Raw genomic sequence first — 23036 nt, 5'->3', positions numbered from 1 at the left:
TCTCCATTTTGATTCTCTGGCCCCATATCTGCAGAAACTTATTATCCCAAAATAGAGTGGTACCTCGGGTTACATATGCTTCAGGTTACATACACTTCAGGTTACAGACTCCGCTAAGCCAGAAATAGTGCTTCAGGTTAAGAACAGATGAGAACAGAAATTGTGCTCTGGCGGCACGGCAGCAGCAGGAGGCCCCATTAGCTAAAGTGGTGCTTCAGGTTAAGAACAGTTTCAGGTTAAGAACGGACCTCCGGAATGAATCAAGTACTTAACCTGAGGTACCACTGTACAGACATGCTTTTACACTTGCAAGACTGGATGTTTTGCCATCTGCGGTACTTGAGGGTCGATTCCGAAAGATCCCGCCTGAGAAACGTCTTTGCCCCTGTGGAGATGGTAGCACCGAAACAGCGGCACACGTCCTCCTGTTTTGTACTCTCTACAAAGACCTGAGGAACGAGATCATCACCCCACCTGTACTAACCATCCCAGGGCGCTCAACCACTGCCACTGAAATATACTCAGAGTCGCAAAGTGATTTCATGCTCTTTATTCAGCTCATAGTGGTGAGGAGGAATGAATGAAAGTCCCCTCAAAGTATCTGCTTTATATACATTATTTACACAATGGGCTGCACATGATTGGCTAATTCCTGAATTCTACTGTAAGCTAATCAGGTTGTGGATTCACTTCTATCTGGAGCATGATTGGGTGGTTCCTGCCAACCAAATCATACTGCTGCATTGTTCTAGGACCAATCAGACTGCTGCATTCTGAATCCTATTGTTCTAGGACCAATCAAACTGCTGCATTTTGGATCCTATTGTTCTAGGACCAATCAGACTGCTGCATTTTGGATCCTATTCAACTCAGTACATAACAGCCTTTCTTCTATCCGATCAAAATGTCCTTTCTTCCATCCGATCAAAATGAGCAGGTTGCTAGGTTCATAGCTGGGGCAATCAGAATAAGGGCTACTATCTGACTGCTGATTCAGGACTTTAAATTGTGCTCTAATATTAAATTTCCTTTTCTGCGTATACTGTAATGTTTTACTGTTGCTACGGCCATTGGCTAATGCGAATAAAGTTTTATCTATCTATCTCTCTCTCTCTCTCTCTCGCCACCCAAAATCTCATGAAAACACGTCTCTCCCCATCTCAGCCTGAAATAGCCAGTTTAGACAGTCCCAGTCGGTCAAACCACTCGCACTGAGGGAAAATGCCGCTACAATGGGCCAGAGTCCTGGTCCCAGGGACCGCAGCTGAACTATGCCATGAGGCCAACCCAACCAGTGCTTTTGTGCTTTGTGTGCGCATGCATGTACAAACACACATCCAAGTGTGGCCAAGCAAAGCAATGTGACGCATGCCATCCACCTCTGGCTTGAAAAAATTCAGAGGGTTGTGTGCCTCAGAATGATCAAGCTAACCATTTCTCAAAATCCACAATGGAGAACGAGTCCACTCCTCCTCTCTTTTAGTGCCACAGTTAAGATGGAAATGGGGGGTAACTGCATTCTCTGCACTAGGGACCCCTCTTCCCCCACCAATCTATATTTACACCACAACAGAAACGCTAAAAATTCAGTGGTTCCATTAAAACAGAGCAGAACAAAACAAAACAGTATGTTGTAACGGCGCACCAATCACCACGCGAAAAAACAGAGGCAGATTCGCACCTGGACCTTGCCATGTAAACTGGTACCTCAGGTTACATACGCATCAGGTTACAGACTCCGCTAACCCAGAAATAGTGCTTCAGGTTAAGAACTTTGCTTCAGGATGAGAACAGAAATTGTGCTCCGGCGGTGCAGCGGCAGCGGGAGGCCCCATTAGCTAAAGTGGTGCTTCAGGTTAAGAACAGTTTCAGGTTAAGAACGGACCTCCAGAACGAATTAAGTACTTAACCCAAGGTACCACTGTATAGTTAGAAGGTGAAAGACGCCCAATTACATCTTCATAGCCCTATGGTTGGAGGATGGATGATGGCTAACAGATTGACGTTGAATCCTGATTAAGACAAGAATACTGTTTCTGGGGGACAGAGGGCACACAGGTATGGGAGATTCCCTGGTCCTGAATGGGGCAACTGTGTCCCTGAAGGACCAGGTGATCAGCCTGGGAGTCATTTTGGACTCACAGCTGTCCATGGAGGCACAGGTCAATTCTGCGTCCATGGCTGCTGTCTACCAGCTCCATCTGGTACGCAGGCTGAGACCCTACCTGCCTGCACACTGTCTCATCAGAGTGGTACATGCTCTGGTTATCCCCTGCTTGGACTACTACAATGCACTCTACGTGGGGCTACTTTTGAAGGTGACTCAGAAACTACAACTAATCCAGGATGTGGCGGCTACACTGGTGACTGGGAGTGGCCACCGGGACCATATAACACCGGTCTTAAAGGAGCTACACTGGCTCCCAGTACATTTCCAAGCACGATTCAAAATGTTGGTGCTGACCTTTACAGCCCTAAACGGACTCGGCCCTGTATACCTGAAGCAGCGTCTCCACCCCTATTGTTCAGCCTGGACACTGAGATCCAGCATCATTCGTATTAGCCTCATCTTCCCACTACTCCATAAGCACCCAGGGTGAACAGGACAATTCTATACCTCCCTGCTGCTTTCAGATACCAACACTGCTACAACATACAATATTCTGCATAGCAGCGTTCAAAATTTGTCTGATGATGACCTGTGCCACAAACTAGATTAAATGAACACTGATATCAGAGTGCTTTGTAAATTGATAGTCATATATACTAACCTTTTATGTTCTTCCACATCCGTTTAATGCTCCTAACCCTTCTTTTAGATCATTTTAGATTCTTATAGTTTTTTACATATACCTTCTGTTTTAATCATTTTAGTTTTCCAAAGCATATTACAGATTTTAAATTATAGTACCCCACCCTACTTACGCTGGTCTATGACTCTAATAAAGATTTGATTGATGAAGATCCAGCATCGAAGGCCTTCTGGCGGTTCCCTCACTGAGAGAAGTGAAGCTGCAGGGAACCAGGTAGAGGGCCTTCTCGGTAGTGGCGCCTGCCCTGTGGAACACCCTCCCGTCAGATGTCAAGGAGATGAGTAACTATACAACTTTTAGAAGACAACTGAAGGCAGCCCTGTATGGGAAGTTTTTTTTTATGTTTGGCGTTTTATTATGCTTTTATGTTTGCTGGAAGCCACCCAGAGAGGCTGGGACAACCCAGTCAGATAGGCGAGGTACAAAAATTTATGATGATAATGATGATGATCCCATGATTCATTTGCCAATAAATAGGACCTGTCTGTAATTTTAGTACATCCCTATGAAGGAAAGAATGTTTTGCCTTTGTCTAGGATTATGATTAGGTGTTCTGGAATTCTGCATTAAATAAAAACAACTTCTGCGTTTTTGGAGGGGGGCAAAGGACTGCAACAAGGAGAATGAACCCTTTGGAACAGATTGCAGCTCAGTCACAGAGCCCATGTTTTGCATGTGAAAGGTCTCAAGTTCAATACCTAACACTGGCTCACATTTAGCCCTCTTAATCTTTTTACTATATATTTGTAATTTGGCTGTTCTGCTGTCTCTCTTTCTCTCTCTCTTTGGCGATCACTCGTAGCCGAGTAAGATTGTCTTCCATAAACACGGTTTTAACAATGAGCCCGTAAGTGACTGTGGAGGCCAATTCTAGATCCACACGTCCTTCCACAGTGGAGATATTGGTTTCCGGGCGGGAGTTGATCACGGTGTCGATTTGCCAAGCATGCCTTCTCCCTTGCGTCCTGAGTTTGTCTTCAAAGCCCATGACACCTTTGGTAAAGGCTGTTCTTCAACTGGAGCGCTCGCAAGCCAGTGTTTCCCAGTCATTGATGTTTATACTACATTTTTTTAGATTGGCCTTGAGACAGTCTTTAAACCTCTTTTGTTGACCACCAGCATTACACTTTCCATTTTTAAGTTCGGAATAGAGTAGTTGCTTTGGAAGACGATCATCAGGCATCCGCACATGATCATGTTCTTCTGTGACCCCCACCTTGGTTTAGGCTGTGACCTAGTAACAGCGAGTCCCAACCCACCAATTGAAAACCACTGGTGTAGACAATACACTGAGACTCAGCTTCCTAGGTTTCTATGCAGCTAGCGTTGTGGGATCATAGAATTGCAGAGTTGGAAGAGACCCCAGGGGTCACCTGGTCCAACCCCTTGAAATGCAGGAATCTCAACTAGATCATCCTGTTGCTGTTTAGTCATTTAGTCGTGTCCGACTCTTCGTGACCCCATGGACCAGAGCATGCCAGGCACTCCTGTCTTCCACTGCCTCCCGCAGTTTGGTCAAACTCATGCTGGTAGCTTCGAGAACACTGTCCAACCATCTTGTCCTCTGACGTCCCCTTCTCCTTGTGCCTTCCATCTTTTCAGGGTCTTTTCCAGGGAGTCTTCTCTTCTCATGAGGTAGCCAAAGTATTGGAGCCTCAGCTTCAGGATCTGTCCTTCCAGTCCTACTCAGGCCTGATTTCCTTCAGAATGGATAGGTTTGATCTTCTTGCAATCCATGGGACTCTCAAGAGTCTCCTCCAGCACCATAATTCAAAAGCATCAATTATTCAGTGATCAGCCTTCTTTATGGTCCAGCTCTCACTTCCATACATCACTACAGTGGTACCCTGGATTACATATGCTTCAGGTTACAGACTCCGCTAACCCAGAAATAGTGCTTCAGGTTAAGAACTTTGCTTCAGGATGAGAACAGAAATCGTGCTCCAGCGGCGCGGCAGCAGCAGGAGGCCCCATTAGCTAAAGTGGTGCTTCAGGTTAAGAACAGTTTCAGGCTAAGTACAGACCTCCGGAACGAATTAAGTACCACTGTACTGGGATGATCCACGTGGAGCATGAACCGGCAAGCCACTCCAGTATCCCTGCCAAGAAAACTCCATGGACAAAGACAACAGGCATAAAAAAGATCACCCTAGCTCTGCTTAAAAACCTCCAAGGAAAGAGAGTCCACCTCATCCCTAGGGAGACCTTTCCATTGTCAAACAGCTCTTACTGTCCGAAAGTTCTTCCTGGCGTTTAGTCAGAATCTTGTATTTTGTCATTTGAAACCACTGGTTTGAGTCCTACACTCCAGACAGAGGCATAGCTAAGGGGGCCCGGGGGCGCCACACTGCTGGGGGCAGCACTGGGAGTGACGTGGTGGCTCGGGTGCCTGCAAAATGGCAGGTGGTGGCAAGACTCCACACAGCGAGCCCTGCTCCGGCTTGCCCCACCCAATGGACGGCTTGCCCGGCCCCCACGGGCTGTTCACCCCACCCCTGGGTGCTGGGCACACGAGCCGCCCAAGGCGCCAAGCGGCTTGCAATGCCGCTGCCTCCAGATAAGGAGAAAACAGGCTTGCTCCATGATCCATGTGACAGCCCTTTGGACCTTTGAAGGCATTTGAAGGGGCGCGGGTGGCACTGTGGTCTAAACCACTGAGCCTAGGGCTTGCAGATCAGAAGCGCCGCAACCCCAGAGTCGCCACGACTGGACCTAATGGTCAGGGGGCCCTTTACGTTTTTACCCAATCTCCTCTGTAGTCTCTTTTCCAGGCAAAACATACCCAACTCCCTCAACCGTTCCTCATCAGGCTTGGTTTCCAGACCATTTCCTGCAAACGGAAAAAGTTTTTGCAAGGCGTTCCCACTTCCCACCCCATTCCCAAAGAGAGCTTTGAGCTGCATCGAGGATCCTTGGGTAAGAGCAGTGGCGTAGCGTGGGTTGTCAGCACCCGGGGCAAGGCAAGTAATTTGCACTCCCAGGTGGCGCTGTGGGTTAAAAAGCCTCAGCGCCTAGGACTTGCCGATCGAAAGGTCGGCGGTTCGAATCCCTGCGGCGGGGTGCGCTCCCGCTGCTCGGTCCCAGCGCCTGCCAACCTAGCAGTTCGAAAGCACCTCCGGGTGCAAGTAGATAAATAGGGGCCGCTTACCAGCGGGAAGGTAAACGGCGTTTCCGTGTGTGGCTCTGGCTCTGGCCAGAGCAGCGATGTCACGCTGGCCACGTGACCCGGAAGTGTCTCCGGACAGCGCTGGCCCCTGGCCTCTTAAGTGAGATGGGCGCACAACCCCAGAGTCTGTCAAGACTGGCCCGTACGGGCAGGGGTACCTTTACCTTTACCTTTAACCCTGGATTTGCGCCCCCTAACCCTATCCCTAACCCTAACCCCCAGATGTTGCGCCCGGTGCGGCTGGCCCCCCCTGTACCCCCCACGCTACGCCACTGGGTAAGAGGGAGTTTCAAGGGGAGGAAATGAGTTCTAGCGGGGGAAGGATAAACAACAAAAGCTCCGCAGAGGCTCTGGCAACTCATTGCTGCTACAATCTCATGGCATGCAGTCTGAGAGGGTTGCAAAGTGTGTGGATAGCAATTCAAGGGCTGCATCGTTTCAGCCATCGCACGTTGCAACCGGCTTCCGGACAATGCTGCTTTTTAAGCCTGCTTGCCACAGACTGCCAGCACAGACCGTCTCTGCTTACCCTGCAAGCCTGTAAACCCGACACGAGCTCCTTTCAAGTCCCGCCTCTCTCTCTCTCTCTTCCCCGCACTTCCCACCGTGGAAGGGAACCGATCCATGCACGGCGACAGATCTGCTGCTGCAAAACGCAAAGCAAACGTGGCGCAAACGGCAGTTCTTTCACTCTCCGCTGATCCACAAATGAGATAGGAAGGGGCAGTAGGTAAAACTACAACTCCCAGAATGCCGTGGCTTCTTTTCTTTTTCTTTGAAATTCACTTTGACGCTTCAGATTCTCTATGTTCCGGATTTGTTTGGTTAACTCCCTGCCAAGTCGTGGGCAGAATTCGGCGTTTCTAAACCCATCGCAAACCACAGATGCGAGACCTCGATTCTGCTTGCAGTCGATCCGGCCAGTGTTTCCCAGTTGTTGGTGTTTATACTACATTTTTTTAGATCTGCCTAGAGACAGTCTTTAAACTTCTTTTGTTTTTGTTTTTTTAAATGATATTTATTCAAATTTTAAAGGTTACAAAGAGAAACAATACATAAAAACAAGTCACATCAAAGAAAAAATAAAAAAGAAAAACAGATAAAAAGGGGGGGGAAATACATACAATCAAAAAAAGAACAAATCAAACCTTTACATAACTTTCTTTCTTTAGCTTATTTCCTTGACCCCCTCACACCTCCCCTCTATGTATTCTAGTTCAGTTAAATATTTCAGCAAATCCTTCATCCTTGTTTTTATCCTAATAATTTATCTTAATATACTGTAATTTTACATTCTCTTCTTTCACCAATTAACCATCCATTTTTACTTTATTTAATCTTATTTCTCATTAAAACTAATATATTTGAACTTGATCTCTTAAGACATTTCCCCTATGGTCATAAAAATTTCATTCCACGATTTTTCCATCTCTCATTAAATTTTTATTTTTTTTTAATCTCCATATATACACTTCAAATTCTCAATTTTCTTCCACCGTCTCCCCTCCCCAATCTCGGCCCCTGCCACCAGTTCCATCAACCTCCAACAGTTCACCAACCTGGAGATCTTATATCTGAGGCTCTTAACTCTTCTTGACGTCCCTTCTGCCGATCTTATTGATAATCTTTGATGCTAATAAGCAGATCTCGGGGGAGCTCCAACCCAACAATGCTTAGATTCCTTCTTAACACTTCTTAAACTTCTTTTGTTGACCACCAACATTACGCTTTCCATTTTTAAGTTCGAAATAGAGTACAGTGGTACCTCAGGTTACATACGCTTCAGGTTACATAGAGTTCAGGTTACAGACTCCGCTAACCCAGAAATAGTGCTTCAGGTTAAGAACTTTGCTTCAGGATAAGAACAGAAATTGGGCTCCAGCAGTGTGGCAGCAGCGGGAGGCCCCATTAGATAAGTGGTGCTTCAGGTTAAGAACAGTTTCAGGTTAAGTACGGACCTCCGGAACGAATTAAGTACTTAACCCCGTTCGCATCCCGAAAGGAAAATAAGATGTAATGGCGCGTCTGCGCATTTTGCCGCTTCCGCACATGCGTGTGAAGTCATTTTGAGCGTCTGCGCATGCACGAGCGGCGAAACCCGGAAATTTCCGGGTTGCCGCAGAGCGCAACTCGAATGCGCTCAACCCGAAGCACATTCAACTCAAGGTATGACTAATTGCTTGGAAGACGATAATCAGGCATCTGCACAACATGATCAGTCCACAGAAGTTACCATAGCTGTCAACGTTTTCCCTTTTTTAAGGGAAATTCCCTTATTCCAAACAGGATTCCTCGCAAGAAAAAGGAAAAGTTGACAGCTATGGAAGTTACTCTTACCTAGTAACAGCAAAAATAAATAAATGGAATTGTCTCTTATTAGGACAATACTCGGAGGCTCATGTAATCAATCACCTTCCCACTCGTTATCCCTCAACAAAAAATGTACCTCCATACAGGGTTCTTCAGAAGGTCCTTTTCTAAAAAGTCATACAATCAGTCTGTTCCCAACAGTTAACCAACCTGACCCCTCTGGGAAACCCACAAGCAAAATTGTAGGTAGGGTGGTTTCAGAAACCTAGCTTTAATAATTTAAAGAGTTGTATTGTTTTAGATTATAAACTGCCCTGGGACTTTTTTGTTATTCAATTTATTTATTTTTATGAAGGGTGGTTCGCAATTGCCTAAAGGTGATCTCTAACTCATTGCCATCTGCAGAGCACACCCATTTAAATTAATGGTCTTAAATCCATTGACTTCTATGCAACTCAGTCAGTCCTGTTCTGCTTGTGCAATGAAACTTCCCCAAACTCTTGTCTTCCTTCACACCACTGTTTGCTCCAGGTTTGCTCCAGACAGTGGAGACCCTCTCCCCCCCAAAAGGACAGATTTGAGGGTGCATGAATGGAGGAAGAGGGGAAATTAATAATAATAATAATAATAATTTATTATCTATACCCCGCCCATCTGGCTGGGCTTCCCCAGCCACTCTGGGCGGCTTCCAAAAAAATATTAAAATACTGTAATACATCAAATATTAAAAGCTTCCCTAAACAGGGCTGCCTTCAGATGTCTTCTAAAAGTCTGGTAGTTGTTGTTCTCTTTGACATCTGGTGGGAGGGCGCTCCGCAGGGAGGGCGCCACTACCGAGAAGGCCCTCTGCCTGCTTCCCTGTAACTTGGCTTCTCGCAGTGAGGGAACCGCCAGAAGGCCCTCGGTGCTGGACCTCTGTGTCCGGGTAGAACGATGAGGATGGAGGCGCTCCTTCAGATATACTGGACCGAGGCAGTTTAGGGCCTCCAATTGGAAATGGAATATGGAATTGCATATGGAAATCCTTGCACAAACAGAATAACTGTTAGATGCAACTGTTAGATTTCAATGGGTCTGCTGTGATTATCTTTACAAAGTCATACAAAGTGGCCACCTCTTTGCTCCTATTTAGAAAGCTAACTAACACTGTTCTTCCATAGGTTTAGAATATGTATTAAATGGATATATTTTACTGAGATGGATTTTACAGCACATTCCTATGACAGTCTACTCAGAAATAGTCAATGGAACTTACTCCAGCTGCCTATAGGTTTACACAGCCTCAGTAGTATACTTTTGACATTTGTCTATGGAGTTCAACAGATACAGGGTATCCTATTTTATCTCACAACAGCTCTGTGATTTATTTAATTAAATTACTTTTTTAAAAAAAAAAAAAATCTGCCTTCCTTCAGAACATCGATCAGCTAAAATGAACTACCATTAAAATGACCAAAAACCTAAAAGCAGCAGAAATTAAAACAGCCAAATTAAAGACTTAGAAACAGAATCAAAGGTATTTAAAACAATTAAGCGAGGGCTTCCCATTGTGGCAAAAAAAGATTAGGGAGGGAGCAAATCTGCATTCCCTTGGGAGGGTGCTTTAAAGTTTGTTCAGTAGAGAAAAGGCCCTCTTCCCTGATCAAGTCAGGTCACCCAGTGAGTGTCATACCTGAGCAGAGATTGAATTCCACGGTTACCAGACTGAATGTGCCGGATTGCCTTCTATGGGTCTTGGCTTGCAGAAAGCAATAAACGGGCAAGGGCTGAAAGAGCAGGAAAATGTAATCATTCGGGAGAAAGTGGGACTAGAACCAATTCTCTAACTCTCAGGGTGGGCGACATGCATCTCTGACTTCATTTCACACGGTCCCTGCAGCCTTGCAGCTTTCGGAAGCTGTCCCATTTCCCCATCCTACCAGAATTCCTTTCTTCTTGTTTGTTCTTTCCACTGGATCACTAAAGTGAGAAAGGAATTACTTTCACTTGCTTTTCAGAATAATAGCAGTGTCCGTCGGTTGCGCTAAGCAACTAACTAAAATCTCATGTCTACTTATCTGCGAATAACCCTCTCAAACCCTTGCATAGAATGGACTTGCATAGAATGGGGAATTCTGTTGTTGTTTTTTAGTCGTTTAGTCATGTCCGACTCTTCGTGACCCCATGGACCAGAGCACGTCAGGCACTCCTGTCCTCCGCTGCCTCCTGCAGTTTGGTCAAACTCATGTTGGTAGCTTCGAGAACACTGTCCAACCATCTCGTCCTCTGTCGTCCCCTTCTCCTTGTGCCCTCCATCTTTCCCAACATCAGGGTCTTTTCCAGGGAGTCTTCTCTTCTCATGAGGTAGCCAAAGTACTGGAGCCTCAGCTTCAGGATCTGTCCTTCCAGTGAGCACTCAGGGCTGATTTCCTTCAGAATGCATAGGTTTGATCTTCTTGCAGTCCATGGGACTCTCAAGAGTCTCCTCCAGCACCATAATTCAAAAGCATCAATTCTTCGGCGATCAGCCTTCTTTATGGTCCAGCTCTCACTTCCATACATCACTACTGGGAAAACTATAGCTTTAACAATACGGACCTTTGTTGGCAAGGTGATGTCTCTGCTTTTTAAGATGCTGTCTAGGTTTGTCATTGGGAATTCTAGATAGAGGTTTTTCAGTTGAGTTGGCATCCACCTCTCTCAGGAGACAATGGAAGAGTCCGCCTTCGCGGGTAAAGTAAAACTGTCAGAGAGTTACAGCGCCTGCTGTGGCTGTAGAGACTGATACAGGAGAGAATGCTTTATTACAGATGGGGCAGATGAAGGTGTCCACAGAGGCAGTTTTAGGGTTGCTCAACCAGTGCAGTAGCACTGGGCCCCAAAACAATGCTGTAGAATGAAGCAAGAGAGGCCAGGGACACCAAATTTTAGCTGAAATTTGAGAGCCTCAAGTCTGCCAATGGTGTCATGTTGTGCTGATGCAGATGCGCCATGGTGTTTACAGTGGTACCTCGGGTTACATACGCTTCAGGTTATAGACTCTACTAATCCAGAAATAGTACCTCGGGTTAAGAAATTGTGCGGTGGCGGCACGGCAGCAGCAGGAGGCCCTATTAGCTAAAGTGGTGCTTCAGGTTAAGAACAGTTTCAGGTTAAGAACGGACCTCCGGAACGAATTAAGTACTTAACCCGAGGTACCATTGTATTCTCTTTGTGCTCTTCCCAGCAGACATCCCTCCTCTGGTCACTGCTATGGATGCAGACCCTCCAAGTGTCCCTATTTTCCAGGGACAGTCCCAGATTTACAGAAGCTGTCCCAGTTTCTGATTTGATCCCAGAATGTCCCACTTTTCCTTAGGATGTCCCTATTTTTCATCTGAGAAAAGTTGGAGGGTATGGAGTTATGCAACCCCCAAGCCAGGTAAGGTAAAGGTAAAGGGACCCCTGACCGTTAAGTCCAGTCATGGACAACTCCGGTTTGCGGCACTCATCTCGCTTTACTGGCTGAGGGAGCCGGCGTACAGCTTCCAGGTCATGTGGCCAGCATGACTAAGCTGCTTCTGGCAAACCAGAGCAGCTCACAGAAACGCCGTTTACCTTCCCGCCAGAGCAGTACCTATTTGTCTACTTGCACTTTGACGTGCTTTCAAACTGCTAGGTTGGCAGGAGCAGGGACTAAACAACAGGAGCTCACCCCATCACGGGGATTCGAACCGCCGACCTTCTGATCGGCAAGCCCTAGGCTCGGTGGTTTAGACCACAGCATTTATAGATTCTTAAGTAACTATAAACCTTTAGGAGATCCCTGAAGGCAGCCCCGTATAGGGAAGTTTTTTTAAATGTTTGATGTTTTATTATGTTTTTATATATGTTGGAAGCTGCGCAGAATGGCTGTGGCAACCCAGTAAGATGTGTGGGGTATAAATAATTAAATTATTATTACAGTGGTACCTCAGGTTACAGATGCTTCAGGTTGCAGACTTGCTAACCCAGAAATAGTACCTTGGGTTAAGAACTTTGCTTCAGGGTGAGAACAGAAATCACACGATGGCAGCACAGCGGCAGCGGGAGGCCCCATTAGCTAAAGTGGTACCTCAGGTTAAGAACAGTTTCAGGTTAAGAATGGACCTCCGGAACGAATTAAGTTCTTAACCCGAGGTACCATAGTCTCCATCCTGACTCTTTCTGGGAGGAGGAAGACAGTAAAGATTTCCAACAGCCGTTTGAGGGAGGTCGCAGCTCAGAGGCAGATGAGGGGGAAAGCTGGAATATCATGGGAGAGCCAGAACAGCAGCTGGCTTACACGTTGTCATTAGAAAGCATTCCAGAACCTCCATCTCCCAGAACCCGGCGAGCCTTAAAAGTAGGAGAGCAAAGAGCTCAAAGACAGAGGGCACATAGCAGCACCCATAGAAGTGACAAATGAGGAAGTGGGAGAGACTGGCGGAGGTGGAGATTCACTCGGGACAACGCCATTATCCAAGAGGCTGGGACCTATAGCCTCTCTCTGTAAAGACTGAAATAAAAAAGGGCGGTAAGAAACTTTCCTTGTCTGTATACTTTCCTGGGCAACCAGCCTGGAGCCGCTGACAGCATCTTGACACCCTATTTCCATCGGAGAAATTTTGGAGGCTATGTGGACGCACAACTTGATTGTCTGTCTCCAGGCTCTGCGGTCGTCTGCAAGGGATTCCCACAGAAGAGGGGTTAAATGTCGCCAACCTTCATGTCATGTTTACAAACATCTTTGTAGCCCAGAGCAGATTTGCGGGGAAGCCAGCTCCCCGCAGAGGTAGCCGTGATAAAAATTGAAACATGGCAGTCTGTATTCCAGAGTCGTTAATCCAGAAAGTGTTTGTTGCCATCTCCTGCTTATCACTGGTTCTGGTTCCGCCCACCGCTGGCGTTTGGTCCCTGTCAGATTATCTCCAAGGGAATGCTCCCTTCAATATGGAAACAGTTGCCCACTGCAATCTTTCTGTGTATGCTATCTTTCCTCCAAGAAAAAAGGTGGCATGTTTCAAGTTTATCCCATTTTATCTTGACAACAGTCCTGCAAGGTAGATTTGGTTGAGAGCAATTCATCTGAGGCCACCCAGTGGCATGGCATTTGACTTTGAATGCACTACGTCTCTTTCAAATCTCTACCTCTCTTTCAAATCAGAACCAGTGAAGGCGGTGAAGGTCCTGTGTGAGTGCCTGGAGGCAGTTGGAGGATGGATGGTGGCTAATGGATTGAGGTTGAATCCTGACAAGACAGAAGTACTGTTTTGGGGGGACAGGGGGCAGGCTGGTGTGGAGGACTCCCCGGTCCTGAATGGGGTAACTGTGCCCCTGAAGGACCAGGTGCGCAGCCTGGGAGTCATTTTGGACTCACAGCTGTCCATGGAGGCGCAGGTCAATTCTGTGTCCAGGGCAGCTATCTACCAGCTCCACCTGGTACGCAGGCTGAGACCCTACCTGCCTGCACACTGTCTCATCAGAGTGGTGCATGCTCTGGTTATCTCCTGCTTGGACTACTGCAATGCACTCTACGTGGGGCTACCTTTGAAGGTGACCTGGAAACTACAACTAATCCGGAATGCGGCAGCTAGACTGGTGACTGGGGGCGGCCGCCAAGACCACATAACACCAGTCTTGAAAGACCTACATTGGCTCCCAGCACGTTTCCGAGCACAATTCAAAGTGTTGGTGTTGACCTTTAAAGCCCTAAACGGCCTCGGTCCAGTATACCTGAAGGAGCATCTCCACCCCCATCGTTCCGCCCGGACACTGAGGTCCAGCACCGAGGGCCTTCTGGCGGTTCCCTCATTGCGAGAAGCAAAGCTACAAGGAACCAGGCAGAGGGCCTTCTCGGTAGTGGTGCCCGCCCTGTGGAACGCCCTCCCACCAGATGTCAAAGAGATAAACAACTACCTAACATTCAGAAGACATCTTAAGGCAGCCCTGTTCAGGGAAGTTTTTAATGTATGACGTATTAGTGTATTTTTGGTCTTTGTGGAAGCCGCCCAGAGTGGCTGGGGAAACCCAGCCAGATGGGCAGGGGTACAAATAATAAATTATTATTATTATTACTATTGTTGTTGTTGTTATTATTATTATTATTATTATTATTACTGTTTGCTGTGGGTTCGAGTCTAACATGGCAGACACCAATACCACACTGGCTCATATCCTGTTTAATGGTAACAACTGAAGATCGGTTTTATCCTTTCCTTGCTGGAATGACAACTTCAAATTCCCTTCAAGGGGGAAAACAAAACAAGAAAGAGTCTTTGAAGTGAGCCGTTGTTGATGCCTGGATATCATGCACACAGGCAAGGAAACCAGACTTGATGAAAGAAAGTTAGAAGTGCTAAAATAAGGGGAAAACAGGTTGAAATTTCCCGAGAAGATAAGTGAGCTTCTGTTTATCTCTCCTTGCCCTAAAGATGTCTGAGGGTTTGAAGTGCTGCCAGGGTTTTTTTCCTGCTCAAATATAAACAGACAACTGAAAGCCATCTATCTTTTTTGTCTTTAAACTGATGTTTGATGGAGTGTAGGGTGGAAGAAAAAAACAAAACCCCACCTCTTCCTGCAAAAACACACACATATTTTTCGTAGAATTGTAGAGTTGGAAGGTACCCCGAGGGTCATCTAGTCCAACCCCCTGTATCTGGAACTGGAAGACCAGTTACAGATTAGCCCAGCTTACAGTGCAATTCCGCATATGTCAATGGGACTTGCTTCCAGAAAAGTGAGTATCAGACTGCAAATTAAATCACCATAATACGCATTGGCAGTAAATTTAATCGGAAGCAGATCTTACTCCCTAGTAAATGTCTCTAGGATTGAAGCCTGATATAATTTTCTCCTACAAATGCTCAGTTTCAGCAAGCAATTGGATTGTCTGCAAGAAAAATATAACCTCTCCCGAGGCGGGAAAGACAATGCACCTTAAAAGAAAAATGCTAGCGCAAAAATCCAACAGGTCAAGGCTTTCCCCATCCCTCTTCCATACCAAAAGGAAGTTTTATCTGTTGAATTTCTGTATGCCAGAAAGGTTACTGTCAGAAGGGCACTCCGTTTGTTATTCATTTTTAACTTTGTAGCTTTTATAAGACATTAGTATACATAAAATGAAAGAGACGCGGGTGGTGCTGTGGGTTAAACCACAGAGACTAGGACTTGCCGATCAGAAGGTCGGCGGTTCGAATCCCTGCGACGGGGTGAGCTCCTGTTGCTCGGTCCCTGCTCCTGCCAACCTAGCAGTTTGAAAGCACATCAAAGTGCAAGTAGATAGATAGGTACCGCTCCAGCGGGAAGGTAAACGGCGTTTCCGTGCGCTGCTCTGGTTCGCCAGAAGCAGCTTAGTCACGCTGGCCACATGACCCGGAAGCTGTATGCCGGCTCCCTCGGCCAATAAAGCAAGATGAGCTCCGCAACCCCAGAGTAGGTCACGACTGGACCTAATGGTCAGGGGTCCCTTTACCTTTACCTATACATAAAATATGTATACTTTTTTCTAAAGGGACAGGGGCAGAGGAAATAAAAAGATAGAAACCTTAAGCCTGAGGAAAACTTCAGTGAAACTTGAAAGCTCACATACTGCATTGTGGACATTGTTGGTTTTGATTAACTTTATGAAGAAGAAGAAGAAGAAGAAGAAGAAGAAGAAGATGTTGTTATTATTTGTACCCCGCCCATCTGACTGGATTTCCCCAGCCACTCTGGGCAGCTCCCAGCAGAACATTAAAAACACAATAAAAGATCAAACATTAAAAACTTCCCATAACATTTAACTTTTAGATTGTTTTATTGTAATTTAATTTTTCTCTAATAGACCAAACAGGGGCCTACTTTTGATGTGCTTGTTAAAACTTTGAAATAGAATTAAACAAAAACATTACTTTGGGATTTGTCTCCCATTTATAAAGGTCCCTTGCCTTTATACTGCAATAATTGCAGTGAGTGAAACATTCACTTCATTCAGTGCATAACCAAACATTACAGATGACTACAGAATCTATTCAATTTCTAACAAGGCATGGGGCGGCCGGTCTCTTATGCATACTAATTATATTGAATTTTCTGTGGTCCCCACATGGCTATAAAAACCTGGCAAATGATCTCACGCAGATGCGCTACAAACATACCTAGTCCTATTGCATAAGGGTCAGTTATTGCATGTTAAATCTCATATATGTTAAGTAGAACCCACAGTTAATGAACAGGTATGAATAGCGGACAGAAATCTTCTAGGAACGGCAAATGCACTCTCCTCTGTACAGTACTTCTCATTTGATCTGTCATGAAGTGTTGGGACTCTTCCAAACACTGCCCAGCAACTAATGGGGATTTGTATACGTTCATCAGGAAGCCTCACACAATTTAATAGTTCTGGGATGAGTGTACTTCCATGACACCCATTTCCCCCAGACGCTCTTTCTCATACCAATAGTTTATAGTTTTATCATAATGATTTTATTATTTGTACCTCACCCATCTGACTGGGTTGCCCCAGAAACTCTGGGAAGCTTCCAACATCTATAAGAAGAAGAAGAAGAAGAAGAAGAAGAAGAAGAAGAGGAAGAGTTTGGATTTGATATCCTGCCTTTCACTCCCCTTCAGGAGTCTCAAAGCGGCTAACATTCTCCTTTCCCTTCCTCCCCCACAACAAACACTCTGTGAGGTGAGTGGGGCTGAGAGACTTCAGAGAAGTGTGACTGGCCCAAGGTCACCCAGCAGCTGCATGTGGAGGAGCGGGGACGCGAACCCGGTTCCCCAGATTACGTGACTACCGCTCTTAACCACTACACCACACTGGCTCTCCAGTTATTATGCTTATAAAAGCATAATAAAACATTACACATTAAAAAGCTTGACAAAACCCCAAGTGTACCGTGCACAGGAACAATGAAATGAATGAAAAGGCCAGCACAGGCCAATCCTATACATGTTCACCCAAAAGCACAGATAAGCATGCATAAGATTTCAGTCATGTAGTATAACCCTTAAATATTTTTTTTTACTTTTATATGCCTGTTGTCTTTGTCCATGGAGTTTTCTTGGCAGGGATACTGAAGTGGCTTGCCGGTTCCTCCTCCAGGTGGATCACGTTTGGTCAAAACTCTCCACTATGACCTGTTCATCTTGGGTGCCCTGCTCTGCATAGTTCATAGCTTCGCTGAGTTATTCAAGCCCCTTCGCCACGGCAAGGCACTCTATGAAGGAGTGCTTACTGGAAGGACAGATCCTGAAGCTGAGGCTCCAATACTTTGGCCATCTCATGAGAAGAGAAGACTCCCTGGAAAAGACCCTGATGTTGGGAAAGATGGAGGGCACGAGGAGAAGGGGACGACAGAGGACCAGATGGTTGGACAGTGTTCTCGAAGCTACCAGCATGAGTTTGACCAAACTGCGGGGGGCAGTGGAAGACAGGAGTGCCTGGCGTGCTCTGGTCCATGGGGTCATGAAGAGTTGGACACGACTAAACGACTAAACAACAACAATTTTTTTACTCAGGATTAAGTCCCACTGAGCAGGATTTTGGCCTATTCTTTACCCACTGAACTTCTGAACAAACTCTGCTAAATAAAGTGGGATTTACTTCTAAGTAAACTTGCACAGTTTGGACCATCCAAGAGTTAAATGATAACTAATCAGAGACAGCTACAGGAGAGCTATGAGATTCAGGTGAGGGTCAGATGCCTTGTCAATCCCAGCAGGTATATAAGAGGACAACCCGGCCTCCCCAGGATTTCACACTGAGCCTGACGAGTTCTGTTAAACTCATATGCTACCTCGATTCTTTGTGATTTTTAATTGACTGTAATAAAGGTATTGTGTTACTATTCCAGCTTGGATTCTTATTATGTCTTTTTATTTTTTTATTTTAACAAGCCAACATCAGTGCCTGCTACAACATGCCTCCGTTTCGGGGAACTGGAACATCAAAGCCAGGGCAGGCACCACAACTATTTACAATTTTATTGAAGGCTTATAGACATTCTTTACAGAGTTATCATGCATAAAGCAACCATTCACGCCTCCTGAGCGCAAGGATAATTAATAGGTTTCTCTACCCAAGTACTCTATAACGCCTGTATTGTGAAAAATAATAATCATAATATAGTAAAATATTTTTTTTCATATTCATTTGCTAGATACATAGTGTCTTATCTTTCATTTTAATTGACTTTATTAGATTTTTATATCTTGCAGGTTGTACATAAAAACAATGCAATGACACAGCAATAAAAACAACACAAACTTTAATCGAGGATATATAATTCAACAGTATGTATGTATGTACGTAGTACAGTGGTACCTTGGGTTAAGTATTTAATTCATTCCGGAGGTTAGTACTTAACCTGAAACTGTTCTTAACCTGAAGCACCACTTTAGCTAATGGGGCCTCCTGCTGCTGCCGCGCCGCCGGAGCACGATTTCTGTTCTCATCCTGAAGCAAAGTTCTTAACCTGAAGCACTATTTCTGGGTTAGCGGAGTCTGTAACCTGAAGCGTATGTAACCTGAAGCATATGTAACCCGAGATACCACTGTATTACTGAACGCCTTGCAAATCGAACGATTTGGCTCCTGAACGCCGCAGACTTGGAAGTGTGTGTTCTGGTTTCCGAATGATCTTTGGAACCTGAATGTCCCTGACTTCCGCAGCTTCTGATTGGCTGCAGGAGCTTCCTGCAACCAATTGGAAGCCGTGCATTTGTTTCTGAACGTTTTGGAAGTTGAACAGACCTCCAGGATGGATTCCATTCGACTTCTGAGGTACCACTGTATTATTATTATTATTATTATTATTAAAATATAATTACTATTATGTTGTAACAATGTGCAGCAAAAACCATAATACATCAAGCATCCTTAAGCAGCTGCAATGGTTGCAGAGGAGGGTGACCGAGATGATAAAGGGTCTTGAAACCAAGCCTTATGAGGAACAGTTGAGAGAAATTGGGTATGTTTAGCCTGGACGGGAAGGGATGCAGGTCGCGCTGTGGGTTAAACCACAGAGCCTAGGACTTGCCAATCAGAAGGTCGGTGGTTCGAATCCCCACGACGGAGTGAGCTCCCGTTGCTCGGTCTCTGCTTCTGCCAACCTAGCAGTTCGAAAGCACGTCAAAGTGCAAGTAGATAAATAGGTACCACTCTGGCGGGAAGGTAAACAGTGTTTCTGTGCGCTGCTCTGGTTCGCCAGAAGTGGCTTAGTCATGCTGGCCACATGACCCGGAAGCTGCACACCGGCTTCCTTGGCCAATAAAGCGAGATGGGCGCCCCAACCCCAGAGTTGGCCACGACTGGACCTAATGGTCAGGGGTCCCTTTACCTTTACCTAGCCTGGACAGGAGAAGAATGAGAGGCAATATTATCATATCCAAGGAGGATGGAGCAAGCTTGTTCTCTCCTGCTCTAGAGGGTATGATGGGAAGCAAGGGATTCAAATTACAAGAAAGGAGATTCCAGCTAAACATCAGGAAGAACTTTCTGACAGTAAGAGTCATCTAGCAGTGGAACAGACTCCCTTGCAAGGTGGTGGGCTGTGAGATTGGAAGAAATTTAAAGACTACCTGCAGAAACATTGTAAAATTAATGAATGTTAAAATGATGTTGGATTGAAAATAAGTGGTATTAGCAACAAAGTTAAAAGGAGTATGCAAAAGTGAACTGATAATGGGTGAAAACACAGGGTTTTAACATGTTAAGATATAGAGTTAAGATAAACGAAAGAGGGTAAGGATTTGCTGATTTGATTATTTTAATGGGAATACAAAAACGGGAGGTGTGAGGAGGTCAAAGAAACAAGCTTATGAGTTTAAAGTTACAAAAAAAAAATGGATTTGTTTTAACTTCTTTTTTTGTTCATTTTTTCGTGTTGTTTTTTGTACTTTGTATTCTTTCCTTTTTTCTTTTTTTGTTTTATTATGTATTTTTGGTATTTATGATTTTGTAAAACCTTAATAAATATATATATATATATATATATATATATATATATATATATATTTTAAAGGAAGGTGGTGGGCTGTGCTTCCTTGGAGGTTTTCAAGCAGAGGTTGAATGCCATGTATGATCCAGTTGAGATATTGGGGGTTGCCCCAGATGTCTCTTGGGGTCCCTTCTAACTCAACAATTCTATGATTCTCATGGAAAAGAAAGAAGTGAAATAAAAAAAGGGGAGGGAAAGAGAGGAAATGACACATCAAGAGGGGAGAGGGACAACATAACAAAACACTATACAGTGGTACCTTGGGTTACAAACGCTTCAGGTTACAGACTCCGCTAACCCAGAAATAGTACCTCAGGTTAAGAACTTTGCTTCAGGATGAGAACAGAAATCGGGCTCCGGCGGCGCGGTGGCAGCAGGAGGCCCCATTAGCTAAAGTGGTGCTTCAGGTTAAGAACAGTTTCAGGTTAAGTAGGGACTTCTGGAATGAATTAAGTACTTAACCCAAGGTACCACTGTACAGTCATATCTTGGGATGAATATGCTTCAGCTTAAATATTTTCGAGTTGCGCTTCGCGTCGACCCGGAAGAAACAGAGCGTGTTACTTCTGGGTTTCACCGCTCGCGGATGCGCAGACGCTCAAAATGACGTCACGCACATGCGCGGAAGAAGCAAAACACGACCCGCGCATGCGCAGACACGCAGTTGCGTCTTACGTTCGCTTCAGAATGCAAACGGGGCTCCGGAACGGATCCCATTCGCATCCAGAGGTACCACTGTGGTGCCTCGGGTTAAGAACTTAATTCATTCTGGAGGTCTGTTCTTAACCTGAAACTGTTCTTAACCTGAAGCACCACTTTAGCTAATGGGGCCTCCCGCTGCGCGATTTCTATTCTCATCCTGAAGCAAAGTTCTTAACCTGAGGTACCATTTCTGGGTTAGCGCAGTCTGTAACCTGAAGCGTCTGCAACCCGAGGTACCACTGTAATTTTATTTATTAGATTTCTATACCTGCCATTCACCTGAGGTTCATGGTGCAGTTTACAATATAAAAACATAAAAATATACAGAATCATAGAATTGTAGAGTTGGAAGCACCCCAAGGGTCATCTAGTCCAAGCCTTGCAATGCAGGAATCTCAACATATCTGACCCTGCCTGCCTTTGCAAATATGCTAGCAATTTTGTTGCTGCGCCAATATAGTAAGGAACAAAGAGAGTTATTTGTGTGCATACACACACAAACACACAAACACACACACAAAAAACGGGAGTTTAAAAGGCCATATAACACCACCTATGGACAAGCTGCAAAACTTAGAATCATAGAATCATAGAGTTGGAAGAGACCACAAGGGCCATCTAGTCCAACCCCCTGCCAAGCAGGAAACACCATCAGAGCACTCCTGACATATGGTTGTCAAGCCTCTGCTTAAAGACCTCCAAAGAAGGAGACTCCACCACACTCCTTGGCAGCAAATTCCACTGTCAAACAGCTCTTACTGTCAGGAAGTTCTTCCTAATGTTTAGGTGGAATCTTTTTTCTTGTAGTTTGGATCCATTGCTCCGTGTCCGCTTCTCTGGAGCAGCAGAAAACAACCTTTCTCCCTCCTCTATGTGACATCCTTTTATATATCTGAACATGGCTATCATATCACCCCTTATCCTCCTCTTCTCCAGGCTAAACATGCCCAGCTCCCTTAGCCGTTCCTCATAAGGCATCGTTTCCAGGCCTTTGACCATTTTGGTTGCCCTCCTCTGGACACGTTCCAGTTTGTCAGTGTCCTTCTTGAACTGTGGTGCCCAGAACTGGACACAGTACTCCAGGTGAGGTCTGACCAGAGCAGAATACAGTGGCACTAGTACTTCCCTTGATCTAGATGCTATACTCCTATTGATGCAGCCCAGAATTGCATTGGCTTTTTTAGCTGCCGCGTCACACTGTTGGCTCATGTCAAGTTTGTGGTCAACCAAGACTCCTAGATCCTTTTCACATGTACTGCTCTCAAGCCAGGTGTCACCCATCTTGTATTTGTGCCTCTCATTTTTTTTTGCCCAAGTGCAATACTTTACATTTCTCCCTGTTAAAATTCATCTTGTTTGTTACTTATTTGCGGGAAATGAGGGTTATGGGTTTGTTCTTGTTCTTATTATGTATTTTGTGTTTTTATTTTCGATTTTTACGCTGTGACCTGCTCTGAGATCTTCAGGTGAAGGGAGGTATACAAATTTAACAAACAAACAAGCAGAGTTTCGAAAACCCTTAAAAAAATTCCCATGGGCGAAAACCAACCCGCACAAACTCTACTAAGAACAGCATAGAAACTCCAAACTGCAACAATACAAATTTAATATGAAAAAAGCAAGCAGTTTTCAAAACCCTTATTAAAAAAATCCCACCAGCCAAAACCAACCCGCACCCTTCGCTAAGAGCAGCCCAGAACTGGAATTGCAAAACTGGAACGAAAATACACACCGCCCCTCCGCCCATCATCCCATACAGGCAAAACTCCTGGTTTCTACTTGCCCTTCCTTCCTCAGAGCCAGGGCACCCGCAGCGGCGGCTTCAGGGCGCCTCACCGCGCGTGCTCGGCCTCCTCCCCGGCCGCGCATGCGCGCGGGGCTAGGCGAAATCACAACCCAGTGAAACTTATGTCTCTGCTTGCCCTTCCTTCCACAGAGCCGGGGCACCCGCAGCGGCGGCTTCAGGGCGCCTCACCGCGCGTGCTCGGCCTCCTCCCCGGCCGCGCATGCGCCCTGCTGCCCGCGCGCGGGGCGAGGCGTCGTGCGTGAGGTGTGTGTGTGTGTGTGTGTGGATTCGGTTCG

General features: G+C 45.6%; 1 protein-coding gene across 3 annotated transcripts in view; it reads right to left on the bottom strand.

The window, feature by feature from the left end:
* LOC307223595 (cytosolic beta-glucosidase-like) overlaps nt 1–6682 on the bottom strand; it is a 112852-nt gene extending 106170 nt beyond the window's left edge. For all 3 annotated transcript variants that reach the window (XM_079989772.1, XM_079989775.1, XM_079989773.1), the window contains exon 1: nt 6509–6682. The gene's annotated coding sequence lies outside the window, so the exon portion shown is untranslated. The remainder of the gene's footprint in view (nt 1–6508) is intronic.
* Between the last annotated feature and the right edge of the window lie 16354 nt (nt 6683–23036).

The sequence above is a fragment of the Podarcis cretensis genome (assembly GCF_951804945.1).
Source record: "Podarcis cretensis genome assembly, chromosome: 9".
In the NCBI taxonomy this organism is placed as follows: domain Eukaryota; kingdom Metazoa; phylum Chordata; class Lepidosauria; order Squamata; family Lacertidae; genus Podarcis; species Podarcis cretensis.
The sequence above is the reverse complement of the archived record's forward strand: the minus strand, read 5'-3'. Positions and strand labels throughout refer to the sequence as shown.